The sequence below is a fragment of the Pristiophorus japonicus genome, chromosome 2, assembly GCF_044704955.1.
Source record: "Pristiophorus japonicus isolate sPriJap1 chromosome 2, sPriJap1.hap1, whole genome shotgun sequence".
NCBI classification, from domain to species: domain Eukaryota; kingdom Metazoa; phylum Chordata; class Chondrichthyes; family Pristiophoridae; genus Pristiophorus; species Pristiophorus japonicus.
Window position 1 is genome coordinate 316,948,322 of NC_091978.1, and position 14,603 is coordinate 316,962,924.

Below are 14,603 nucleotides of genomic sequence, written 5' to 3' on the forward strand. Positions count from 1 at the left end.
TGCAGACTCAATCACTTTCAACAAATCAGAACTATTTCTGAATCACATCCTAAAATAATACAAAAGTATAACGTTTCATTTTAAGAATCCTGTAAGCACATACAAAGTAATGAATGGGCAATTAAGGTCGTCACAAAGAGAATATTGGACAGAAAATGCTGGAAAGCAAGTCGGGCAGCATCTGTGGAGAGAGAAACAGGGTTAGTGTTTCAGGTCGATGACCTTTTGTCAGAACTGGCCAGGTCATCGACACGAAATGTTAACCCTATTTTGTTCCCTCCACAGATGCTGCCTGACTGAGTGTTTCCTGTATTTTCTGTTTTTATCTCGGATTTTCAGCATCTACAGTATTTTGCTTTTGAGACAATAATGGATTTGCAAGAGTGGGGTCATGTAGAGCAAAGCGGATTAACATCTCTAATTTGAGAGCCATACAGAATGATAGCTAGGCAGGAGGGAAATATGAACAGAATAACATGGAGATTAATGTGCTGTTATTGCGTCTGATTGGGCCAGTTATTTTCCTTGGGTTCAGTGTCACTGGCCACTGCTGTAAATTAATCTCATACAAATTAAAGTGCCTTTACTAACTCAATATCTAGGTAAATCTAGAGAACCCTTGTCAATGTGCCCCAGTTTACTGGAATATATCATGCACCTCGTCTTATCTATGCAAGGTAGAAGAATATATACTATCAGACAACAGATTAATTTATTTGACAGGTAAATTAATGGTATTCAGTACTTATAGCAATTACAAAGATAATACCAAAAGATGCTTCTCATGCGCTAACCTCAGTATAAAATTAATCTTTGAAATATGGTTGCTCACTTCTTACATGATGAATTGTTAACATAGAGCCTCAGAACAGGCGAGTATCTCTGCTAGCTTCAGACTGACTACTGACTGGGAGACAGTCAGCCGCATATACATCATTCAAAATCCTTTGAAGATAAATTGGAACAACGGACATTAAAAATTGTAGACGAGAAATTTGAATCTTTAGCACTAGCTGTTAAGGCCGATTTTGAAGATAAAATGGCGGCTGCCTCACTTCCGGCACGGAATGCTGCAGCCGCCATATCGGGCAAGTCGGCAGCGCTGCCACTGCCAGCATTCACCACAAGTATTTTAATTACCAGGAGTGTGACTTCAGTCGGTGTGCAATGCCGAATTGATGCATGCTCAGTGATTTTGGACGTCGCCGCTCCTCTTACTGCCCTCTCCAAAGCACGCCCGTGCGTGCTGCCATTGACAGCGCGTAGAGCGGGAAGAAAGGGGCGGTGAGCTCTAAACTATATAGTAAACATTCTGTACAATTCACATTTATCGTACTAATTTTAAATAAGTTACACCCAAATATCTGACTTCTTTTGTCTTTCAGTATGTTGCAAAAATTCTTTAATATGATGCAAATCGAGCTGGCTTTTTTCATTGTAGCTTAATTAAATTTTTTTTGATCTTTTCATCAAGAAAATGCTGATCAATCCGCTAAACAAAGAAGTATTAAGATTTATAGAGGGTTAAAATCACCCCGCACATGTCTCAGTGACGATTCTTCAATCTGTTGGTTGAAGAGACACACTGTTGCTTTACCTTTTCACTTAGGTCCTCGTCTGTGGGTGCATGTAAGGGTAATAAATGGGGAGTTCTGTTCATTCGCCACTCAAGTGGTTAATAAACCTCAAGGTGTATTATTTCCTTTAAACACAACCCGACTTGTGGATGGGGTTGGAAGGGGGAAGCCACGTAGCAGTTGGTAAGTTCACGATAGAGACAGACTACTGGTGCAACATGCAGTGTGGCGGCCCCAACCTGCGAGAGACCATCAGCGGCAGGTCAAGGCCATAAAAGGAGCAGCGAGCGGCGGCCTGGAGCAGCGTCACGGCCCCAACCAGTGAGAGATCATCAGCGGCAGTTCAGGGTCTTAAGAGGTAAGCAGCCCCTGGAGCAGCATGGCAGCCACACCACTGCAAGGTACAGCGCAAACTGCTGCAGGAGGGCGACAGCAGCGAAGAAAGCCATTGGATTGGATGTCATCAAGGTCCAGTTTGCTGATTGGAGTGTGGGCAGGTACAGCAGGAGCGGCGAGATTGGGGCGCAAGAGCGGCGAGTGATCGTGGAGCGACGCGATCGAGGCCCAGGAGAGGCGTGAGTTTGGGGCCATAAGAGGCGAGGGCCCAGGGACATCACGGGCCAACCCACACTGCCATTGTGTGCGCACTAGGTCTGTGCAGCAGAGCTGGTCTCCAGTCGTCTTGGTTAATCTTTGCCACTGGATCAAGACCTAGCTCTGTCAAGCCCGTGTGATGGCTAGTGTGCAACGGCCACCACACGTTAAAAAGATTCACACACAGGCATCTTCCAGCCTTCAGGATGTAGTTCGGGTCCTGGAATATTAGGTCCTTCATTGAAACACCTGTGAACTTATCCCTTTTTGGCGTGGAAGCAAGTCATCCTCGATACAAAGAACCACCTATGATGATGATGGTGAGCAACAGTACACAATATATTTTTCATTGTGTAGTAAGATATATTAGAAAGATGAGACAGAGACAGAGACAGATACAAACACAGATAAACAGAGACAACAGTATTAATCAGAGGAGCATTTGCTGCAGAGAGGGCTGCGATCTAATCTTTAAAAATAGAATTTCCTGTGTCTATCATGTACATCGCGTCTGTTGTCTATGACATGACTATTAGTTTTATTCTTTCTTGCTGGGTAAGTGTTTTAGTTTCTATTTTAACTTTCCAATTGGTTATCATTACTTTCATTATACATTTAATTGTTCACCAATCATATTACGCAAAACCATTCCCCCAAATTCAGTTTTCTCCTCAATCACATTCCACTAATAAAACTCCCTGACATGCAGCTTCCATGATCGATCCCCCACCCGTCCCTATGCCAATGTATACTCCTTAAAATAAAGTTGATAACAAAAAAGCAAAATTGAAGAAAAATAACACAGATTTTTCTATAATCATCCATTCCAGCTTCCAATTGTTCCAACAACTTGTCACTCTTTCCCCACCCCGACCCGTCCCTCTATGCATGGCTTGACCCACAATATTTATCCTACCCACCAAGCTGAATCCTTTTATTCTAATCCAGACAGCCATGCTCAACTTCCGCAGGCATCCCTCGATAAGCACGCATAAAGGATGCAATTGTACTGTGAGGATGGTGTGACAACAACAACTTGCATTTACAGAGCGCCTTTAATGTAGCAAAATGTCCCAAGTCACTTCACAGGAGTGTTATCAAACAAAATTTGACACCGAGCCACATAAGGAGATATTAGAACAAGTGACCAAAAGCTTGGTCGAAGAGGTAGGATTTAAGGAGCATCTTAAAAGAGGAGAGGCAGAGATGCGGAGATGTTTTATGAGGGAATTCCAGAGCTTAGGGTCTGAAGTCATGGCCACCACTGGTGAAGCAAAGGAAATTGCAGATGTACAACAGGCCAGAATAGGGAGGAATGCAGAGATCTCAGAAATTTGTACGGCTGAATGAGGTTACAGGGATAGGGAGGGCAAGGCTTGAAGGGATTTCAAAAATGAAAAGACTTGGATTTATATAGCGCCTTTCATGATCAGCAGACGCCTTAAAGCACTTTACAGCAAATGAAGTACTTTTTGAAGTGTCGTGACTGTTGTAATGTAGGAAATGCAGCAGCCAACTTGTGCACAGCAAATTCCCACAAACAGCACTGTGATAATGACCAGATAATCTGTTTTTTTGTTATGTTGATTGAGGGATAAATATGGGACAGGACACCAGGGATAACACCCCTGCTCTTCTTCGAAATAGTGCCATGGGATCTTTTACGTCCACTTGAAAGAGCAGACGGGACCTCGGTTTAACATCTCATCCGAAAGACGGCACCTCCGACAGTGCAGCGCTCCCTCAGCTCCCTGACTGCACTGGAGCGTCAGCCTAGATTTTCCATGTTCAAGTCCCTGGAGTGGGACCTGAACCCACAACCTTCTGACTCAGCGAGTGTGCTACCCACTGAGCCACAGCTGACATTAGGGTGAGAATTTTAAAATTTAGGTGTTGCCGGACCAGGAGCCAATGTAAGTCAGCGAGCACAGACATGATGGTTGAACGGGACTCGAAGCGAGTTAAGATGCGAGCAAGGATTCTTGAGCTTCAGCTATTTATAATCTATATGAATGACTGAGATGAGGAGATCGAGTGTAATGTATCCAAGTTTGCTGACAATACAAAGCTAGATTCGAAAGTAAGCTGTGAGGAGAATGCAAAGAGGCTGCAAAGGGATATAGACAGGTTAAGTGATTGGGCAAGAAGGTGGCAGATGGATTATAACGTGGGGAAGTTTGAAATTATCCACTGAGAGAATTCCATTGAAAGAATGGAAAAACAATATTTTTTAAAGTTGAGAGACTAGTAAATGTTGGTATTCAAAGGGATTTGGGGGTTCTCATACATGAATCACAGAAAGTTAACATGCCGATACAACTAGCAATTAGGAAAGCAAACGGCATGTTAGCCTTTATTGCAAGGATATTGGAGTATAAAAGTAAGGAAGTCTTGCTGCTATTATATAGGGCTTTGTTGAGATCACACCTCAAGTACTGTGTACAGTTTTGGTCACCATACCCAAGGAAGGATATACTTGCCTGAAAGGGGTTGCAACGAAGGTTCACTTGATTAATTCATGGAATGAGAGGGCTGTCCTATGAGAAATTGAAGTAGAATAGGAATTTAGAAGAATGAGAGGTGATCTCATTGAAACGTATAAAACGTATAATGTCTTCATACTGAGGACACCCTCCATCGTGTTGTGTAGCACTACCATCGTGCAAAATGGGATAGATTCAGAACAGATCTAGCAGCTCAAAACTGAGCACTCATGAGGTGCTGTAGGCCATCAGCAGCAGCAGAATTGTATTCCACCACAATATGTAACCTCATGGCCCGGCATATCCCTCAATCTACCATTATCGTCAAGCCAGGGTACCATGGTACCTGGTTCAATGAGGAATGTAGAAGAGCATGCCAGGAGCAGCACCAAGTGTACCTAAAAATGAGGTGCCAACCTGGGGAAGCTACAACATAGGACTACATGCATGCTATAGAGAGAGCTAAGCAATCCGACAATCAATGGATCAGACCAAAACTCTGCAATCCTGCTAGATCCAGTCGTGAATGGTGTTGGACCATTAAACAACTAACGGGAGGAAGAGGCTCCATGAGTATCCCCATTCTCAATGATGACAGAGCCCAGTTCGCAAGTGCAAAAGACAAGACTGATGCATTTGCAACCGAAGTGCCGAGTGAATGATCCATATTGGCCTCCTCCTGAGGTCCCCACCATCACAGAAGCCAGTCTTCAGCCAACTCGATTCATTCCACATGATATCAAGAAACGGCTGAGCGCACTGGATACAGCAAAGGCATTGGGCCCCGGCAACATCCTGGCTGTCATGCTGAAGACTTGTGCTCCAGAACTAGCCGCGCCTCTAGCCAAGCTGTTCCAGTACAGCTACAACACTGACATCTATCCGACAATGTGGAAAACTGCCCAGGTATGTCTGGTTCACAAAAAACAGGACAAATCCAATCTGGCCAATTACCACCCCATCAGTGTACTCTCAGTCATGAGCAAAGTGATGGAAGATGTCATCAATAGTGCTATCAAATGACACTTACTCACCAATAAGCTGCTCAGCGATGCCCAGTTTGGGTTCCGCCAGTATCACTCAGCTCCAGACCTCATTACAGCCTTGGTCCACACATGGACAAAAGGGCTAAATTCCAGAGGTGAGGTGAGTGTGGCTGCCCTTGACATCAAGGCAGCATTTAACCGAGTGTGGCATCAAGGAGCCCCAGTAAAACTGAAGTAAATGGGAATCAGGAAGAAAACTCTCCACTGGTTGGAGTCATACCTAGCACAAAGGAAGATGGTTGTGGTGGTTGGAGGTCAATCATCACAACCCCCAGGACGTCGCTGCAGGAGTTCCCCAGGGCAGTGTCCTAGGCCCAACCATCTTCAACTGCTTCATTAATCACCTTCCCTCCATCATAAGGTCAGAAGTGGGGATGTTTGCTGACAATTGCACAGTGCTCAGTGCCATTCGCAACTCCTCAGATAATGAAGCAGTCTATGCCCGAATGCAGCAAGACCTGTATGACGTTCAGGCTTGGGCTGTTAAGTGACAAGTAACATTCACGCCACACAAGTGCCAGGCAATGACTTTCTCCAACAAGCAAAGGTCTAACCACTGCCCCTTGACATTCAATGTCATTACCATCGCTGAATCCCCCATCATCAACTTCCTGGGGGGTCACCAGTGACCAGAAACTTAACTGGATCAGCCACATAAATACTGTGGCTACAAGAGCAGGTCAGAGGCTGGGTATCCTGCAGTGACTCACCTCTTGATTCCCCAAAGCCTTTCCACCATCTACAAGGCACAAGTCAGGAGTATGATGGCATACTCTCCACTTGTCTGGATGAGTGCAGCTCCAACAGCACTCAAAAAACTCGACACCATCCAGGACAAAGCAGCCTGCTTGATCGGCACCCCATCCACCACCTTACACATTCACTCCCTCCATTACTGCGCACCATTGCTGCAGTGTGTACCGTCTTCTTTGGCAGCACCTCCCAAACCCGCGAGCTCTACCACCTAGAAGGACAGCAGGCGCATGGGAACACCATCATCTCCAAGTTCCTCTCCAAGTCATACACCGTCCTGATTTGGAAGTATATTGCCGTGCCTTCATCGTCGCTGGGTCAAAATCCTGGAACTCCCTCCCTAACAGCGCTGTGGGAATACCTTCATCACACGGACTGCAGCGGTTGAAGTAGGCAGCTCACCACCACCTCTCAAGGGCAATAAGGGATGGGCAATAAATGTTGGTCTTGCCTGCGACGCCCACATTTCATGAATGGATTTTTAAAAAAATTCTTCGAGGGCTTGGCAGGGTAGATGTTGAGAGACTGTTTCCCCTAGCTGGAGAGTCTAGAATGAGGGATCGTAGTCTCAGTATAGTCTCAGTCTCAGTATAGGGTCGGCCATTTAGGACTGAGATGAGAAGAAATAGCTTTATTCTGAGGGTTGTGAATCTTTGGAATTCTCTACTCCAGAGGGCTGCGGTGCTCAGTCATTGAGTATAGGTTTTTAGGCACCAAGGGAATCAAAAGATATGGGGATCGGGCAGGAAAGTGGAGCTGATGTAGAATTTTAGCCATGATCTTATTGAATGGTGGAGCAGGCTCAATGGGCCGTTTGGCCTACTCTTGCTCCTATTTCCTATGTTCTTAAACCTGCCGTTGTTCTATATCAATGTAGTTGACTCTTAACTGTTCTCTGAAGTGGCCTAGTAAGCCATTCAGTTGTATCAAACCGCTGTGGTTCAATAAAAAGGTCCACCACGACTTTCCCAGCAACAGCCACATACCGAGAATGAATTAGAAAAAAATAGATTTATCTACCAAAAGATTGGAGCTACACATAAAAGGGTTCTTCTGATTTTTTGAGTAGAGCTTGCACCAACCATGGCGAGCCTTGAAAAACTGATTTGGTATTGGACGTGTTCCAGATACCATTTGCTTCAGCAGTTTCGGCAAAAATTGATTTTTAACCACAAGGTGGAGTCCTTAATACAAGATGGACTCTGAAGATAATTTCACGTAGCATAACTTCTTTAACACATAAAACAGAACCAGATGCTTCAAACAGCACTGTTACTGTGAACACGTCACAGCATCAGCAATCCTGCCACGAGGAGGAAGGTATGAAAAAAGAAAGCAAACTAATTTGCAAGTAAGTTTCCTTAAAATAAACTAATGATTTTTGTAGAAAGATTAATTTTTAAATTAGTGTTTTTAAGAAATTTAATTCAACCCCAATTTTTTCTAAACCGTAACCCCTGTAAACCATAAAGCATGGCAATTATCCGCTCTTGGTTATTTATCCCATCTCTGAGGCAACACAACTTAGATTCAAACCTGTCTAATCACCTCTGTCCTACTATCCTGCAGTGCACTGTATAAACACACACCAATTATTAACTAAGTTACTATCTACACTTACATTTTATAATTAAATTACTCATTACATCTAAACAATCCATATATTCTGTCAATCAATAAGTTCCTCACTTCAATTATATAATTTCTCTCTCACTTTACTTATTAAGAACATGATCTCTATTACTGCAGACCCACTTTTTTTCTGTGCACAACAGCACAGGAGATGAACTATTTTTGTATAAAATTTGGAGCTAGCATACATCTGTCACATTTTGGGGAACTAATCATTTCTCCTGTTTTTCCTGACCTTGATTGCCTGACCTCTCCCCAAGGCTAGGAGTTGGGGATTTAAAAACAGCTGCCAATCTACAGAAACATCCTTTAGCAATTAGCCTCTCGCTGACCTCAGGACTTGCCTACTTAGACCACCTCTCACATGGAGTACCTGAGTAATGGCCTTAAAGGCATAGACGAACACAACTCCATCCTCATAGCTAAACATCACATGGAAGAAAAGTCACAATTACTGATCCTGTCGATAAACAAGAGTTCACTGTCAGAAAACATAAACAGTAGCACATATATTTCTTGATATGTTAAAAGCTAAATACCCCAAATTACATGTAACCAAAGCCGTGGAAGATCAACAGATGGAATCACAAAGGAAAATGGGGGTTGGGGGGAAGTTGGTCTCAGACCTTAATGTAAAATGGGCAGTAGCGAATGGAAAAGAACATTGGGCGGGTGTAAAATGAACTGCCGGTTCACTGTCGCCCGATTCGCACTACTGCCCAAGACCCATTTCATCCATAAATAAATCCATTAAGTATGAAAGTAAACTAAATATCGGATTTCAAACTAAATATCGGAGAAGAAATAAAAACAATAAAGTGATTCGGAGGTAAAATAATGGCAATTAATTACAGGATAAACAGTAAATAATTTTTAATATTTTAAAATAATGTTTAATGCCATGGGATATCAACTGGTGATTATAATATTCCAGATTGAAGGACAGCTAAACCACTGCTGTTATGGTGTATGCACAAGGGCATGTCAAGTGATGCTCCATGGAAGTTCAACAGATGGAAAATCAGAGGCAGCATGCTTGGGTTTAGAAATAACCTCTTAAACAGTAATCTCAAATAAACCATTGTTATGGAGGAAAACTTTGTGACATTTAATTGAAAATAGCTTTTAATATATCAACAGTTTTTTATATATCAAAAATATATATATGCTACTGTTTATGCTTTTTTATAGTTAACTCTTGTTTCTTTACAGCATCAGTAATTGTGACTTCTTTCATGTGATTTAATATGTGACTATTAGTGTGACAGATGCAATGTAACAACTGACACTGTAAGACAGTTTTTCCAAATACTGTTCATAACATAATCAACAAAGGTTCGGAATGAATTACAAAGCTGTACTTCTTTGAGCTTTGATGGCAAATCTGACTAGGCAAAATGTATTCTAAGTTCTCTAGTGAGGGTTCTTACACTTAATTCAGGTTACCTGGACAATATCATACAGTTGGAATGTATATTGCACTTCATCACTGTTGCAAGAGAGAGGGCTGTGGGGTAAATGTTCCAAGTAAGCTCTCTGTGCTGAACTTTGGTTGACAGTTGGTTATGGAGCCTCATGAATTGGCATGCCCAATGGCTGTCAATTTTCTGATTATTAGTTTTAATGACTGAGAAATCGGGTGGGCCATGAATTGAGCCGTTAACCCCTGAGGTCAATTGTCCAAATTGCATTCCTCTGGAGCAAGGCTGCTTGTTTGGAGCAGTGACATTTTAAAGAAGTGATTTCAATGATGGAAGAGAGGTCTTGCAATCAAAAATCCCTTTAAACTGATTTTTATTGCTTGTATTTGCAGCAATTATTTTCATTTGCCGTTTACATTTATAAAGATGTTTACACTCCAGTTTTCTTCACAGTCATAAAGGGCTTCCTGAAATCATTACATAGTTCAAAGTAGATCATTTGCTTTTTCCATTACGAGAATTAGTGACTATTTTTCTGCAACTACAAATTGTAATTTTACTGCCCAATACCAGGATCAATTACTGAATTTTATTATACTAGGTTATTTACTGCACCTATTTAGAACATGAAGTGAATTGTGAATAGAATATTGCACCATTGGCATTCTGCGTTGCAATTATTTTTCTTCCTTGCAACAGACTGCCACAATTCATATGCAACACTTCTTATTTCCACATTCATGAAATAACTTTCAGAACATGTATCAGATACCTACTAAATTTATTTACTAAATGGATTCTTTCAAAAGGCATATGAAACTTATTCTAGCAACGTACTTACTGTTGTTTCCTAATTGTAATGAATACTTGGATAGAGAGGGATATATTAGGGACACCCAACATGTCTTTATAAAAAGGAGGTCATGTCTTACAAACCTAATTGTATTTTTTGAAGAAGTTGCACATTGATGGATGAAGGAAGTCCAGTAGACATTGGCTGCTTAGATTTCCAAGAAAGCTTTTGATAAATTACCTCACCAGAGGCTTCTCTACAAGATCGATGCCTCTGGTATTAGTGGTAATATGTTGAGCTGGATTTAGAACTAGTGGCAGGACGTAGGCAAACAGTCGGTGGATTTGGAACTGTTTGGAGACCGGTCACCAGTGGTGTCCCCCCCCCCCCCCGGGATCAGTGTTGGGACCGTTGTTCTTTACTATTTTTATCAATGATCTGGATGTAGGTATTAGAGGCACAAGCTGCACATTTGCAGATGATACCAAGATCTGTGCGAGTGTTAGAACTGTGGATGATGCTCATCTGATTCAGGCAGATCTTAATATATTGGGAGATTGGGCTGAAGACTGGAAAATTATGTATAACTTAGCTAAGTGCAGTGTTATACATGTGGGCAGGGAAAATGCTCAACAGTCATACACCCTTCAGGGAAGCGCATTAAAGATGATGGAGATAGGAAGAGATTTGGGCATTCTGGTGCATACATCCTTAAAGGAAGCTGAACAGTGCCATGTAACGATAGCTAGAGCAAATAGGATGTTGTGGATACATCCATTGGACAGTTGATTACAAGACTAGGTGTACTGTTTTGTCCTTGTTCAAGATCTTAGTCAGGCCGCACTTGGAATACTGTGTCCAGTGTTGGTCTCCTTACATGGTGGGTGAGATTGAAGCATTGGAGAAGGTATAGATGAAGGCCACTAAACTAATATCCAATCTAAAGCATCTTAGTTATCAAGATAGGCTAAAAGAGTTGGGACTCTATACGTTAGAGCAGCGTAGACTTCGGGAGGATCTGATTGAGGTTTATAAGATAATGAAGGGAATAGATTGTGTTCCAGTTGACAGGTTATTTCAATTAAATAGATTAGACAGGACCAGAGGTCACAAATTTAAGTTGTATAAGGCTAGATCTAGGTTAGATGTCAGCAGGTGGTTCTTTTCCCAGAGAAAAGTGGACCTCTGGAACAAGCTGCCATCTCATGTGGTGGAAGTGGGCACAGGCGAGAGCTGGATTTGTTTCTGGCTGGGGCGGAGATCACCTCTTACAGAAGGTAGGTACTGCAGGAAATTCAGGGCCAATATGATTTCCTGGACTAGTTTTGATCGCCTAGATGGGTCGGAGAGAAATTTCCCAGATATTTTTTCCCAAATTGGCCTGAATTTTTATTCTGTTTTTTTGCCTCTCCCGGGATATCACATGGTTTCAGGAGGGGTGAAGTGTATCGCAAGTGTGTGGGACAGGCTTGACCTGTACTTCATTGTTCGTATATTCGTATCTTTTTAAAGTAGTTATTTCCAAAACCTATTTAGAACATGAAGTGAATAGTGAACAGAATATTGCACCATTGGCATTCTGCAATGCAATTATTTTTCTTCCTTGCAACAGACTGCCACAATTCATATGCAACGCTTCTTATTTCCACATTCATGTGATAACTCTCAGAACATGTATCAGATAACCTGCTAAATTTATTTTATTTGGATTCTTTCAAAAGGCATATGAAACTTATTCTAGAAACTTGCTTATTGTTGTTTCCCAATCGTAAATCAGACAGACTACATAGAGATTGGTTGACTGATTTTTGAATAGGTTGACCTGAAACTGACACGCAGTTAATTGGAAAATCAATGCAGGAGCTTTGGGCAGCCCCACAGTGTCCTGCTAAATTTCCTGATTTGTGCAAAGATGGTTTTGGTAATGGTGGAGAAAAACTGAGTTCATGGGTTAATTTTCACACCATCCGCCTCACAGGATGAGCAGGTTGTCTACCCACTTGGAAATGGACTATTTCCTGCTATTTCCAACTTTAACTTAAAACAGGCAGGAGTCTCGTGAATTTATGCAAATTGGGGTCTTATTATGTCAATGGTACCTCGATTGCACTTTAACTGGGTCCTGAGAAGGAAAGCCTCCACAGCTTTCCCACCAGGTGGACAGCTGGTAGGAAGGACAAAGAGGTCATCCAAGGTAAGTGTAAAACTTTCCTTTGTGGGGCCAGAACTCCCCACTTAGCCTCCCTCGTGACTCCCCCCCCCCCCCCCGATATCCCTTCCCACCACTTACCTGCAAGCTGGCAACTGCTCTGTGCTCTCTTCTTACCTGTTCCAGGCAGAAAATGGACTGGCAGCATTTAAATGAGGCATTTAAATATGCACTTGCCCTACCCACCCAATCGGAGTTAAAACAATCTCCAAAAGTTCATTTGGACAGCTAGTGAAAAAAATAGCTTGTTCAAAACCATTATGCAATGCATTTGTCACCCACTTATCCTTCCTATCTGCAATGAATCACATTTGTCAACATTAAACTTCATCATTCTGTAATTTCTGAACTGCTCCCTTCAATTCCACTGTCACACCTGGTTTAGTATCATCTGTGAATGTGACCAATTTGGATTGAGTTCCTGAGTCCAAGTCACTTATATAAATTGGATATGGTAGCAGTCCTAACACTGCTACCATATCCAAGTAGTGGTGTGGGACCGGAGTCACGTATAGGTCAGGTTTCCTTCCCTAAAAGGACATTTATGGCAATCCAACAACTTCATGGTCACTTCTATTGACACCAGCTTTTTATTTTCAAGATTTTAAAAACTGAATGAAAATTCCGACCCTGACATGACTCCTCTCACCAATACTCTTCAGCTAATTATCTAGTTCATTCCCAAGTTTTATCCTTTAGAAAGAAAGACTTGCATTTATATAGCTCCTTTCATGACTACCGGACGTCTCAAAGCGCTTTACAGCCAATGAAGTACTTTTGGAGTGTAGTCGCTGTTGTAATTTGGGAAACGCGGCAGCCGACTTGCGCACATTAAACTTCCACAAACAGCAATGTGATAATGACCAGATAATCTGTTTTTGTTTTTGTAATGTATTGATGCTTTGGGTCACCAGACACCAGGGGGCGCCACTGTTGGAGGTCATCGGGCTGTATGCGCGTGCGCGGTCACTGGTATATAAGCGCGGGTACTTTGGGGCGCGAATAAAGTTGAATCAGGTTTACACCTGAGGCCGTTTACAGTAACACGACTCTTGAGTCATTACAGTTATGTTGATTGAGGGATAAATATTGGCCAGGACACCGGAGATAACTCTCCTGCTCTTCTTCGAAATAGTGCCATGGGATCTTTTACGTCCACCTGAGAGGGCAGACGGTTTAACGTCCCATCCGAAAGACGGCAACTCCAACAGTGCAGCACTCCCTCAGCACTGCACTGGAGTGTCAACCTTCTGACTCAGAGGCAAGTGTGCTACCCACTGAGCCACAGCTGACGCCAGTGGTAGGTACCAGCTGACACCAGTGAGTGGCCCTGGGAGGCTTCAGCATGAAGTCTCATGGCTTCGGATCAAGCATGGGAAAGGAAACCTGCTAGTTACCACCTACTGCCCTCCCTCAGCTGATGAATCAGTATTCCTCCATGTTGAACACCACTTGGAAGAAGCAATGAGGGTAACAAGAGACAGAATGCACTCTGGGCGGGGGACTTCAATGTCCATCACCAAGAGTGGCTCGGTAACACCACAACTGAAGGACATGGTTACTAGACTGGGCCTGTGACAGGTGGTGGGAGAACCAACACGAGGGAAAAACCGACTTGATTTCATCCTCACCAAATTACCTGGCGCTGATGTATCTGTCCATGACAGCATTGGTAGCAGTGGCCACCGCACAGTCATTATGGAGACATGCTAAATGGGATACATTCAACAAATCTAGCAGCTCAAAACTGGACATCCACGAGGCGCTTTGGACCATCAGCAGCAGCAGAATTGTATTCCACCACAATCTGTAACCTCATGGCACAGCATATCCCTCACTCTTACCATTGGCTTTAAGCCAGGGGACCAACCCTGGTTCAAAGGAGTGTAGAAGAGCATGCCAGAAGCAGCACCAGGCGCACCTAAAAATGAGGTGGCAACCTGGGGAAGCTGCAACATAGCTGTATCATGCATGTTAAGCAGTGGAAGCAGCATGCTATAGACAGGACTAAGCGATTCCACAACCAATGAAGCAGATCAAAGCTCTGCAGTCCTGCCACATGCAGTCATGAATGGTGGTGGACCACTAAACAACT

At 42.9% G+C, this 14,603-nt stretch overlaps 1 protein-coding gene across 1 annotated transcript in view; it reads right to left on the bottom strand.

Moving 5' to 3' along the window:
* Positions 1–14,603, bottom strand: part of LOC139231135 (short transient receptor potential channel 3-like) — a 178,991-nt gene that overhangs the window by 21,192 nt on the left and 143,196 nt on the right. The gene's annotated exons all lie outside the window — the stretch shown is intronic.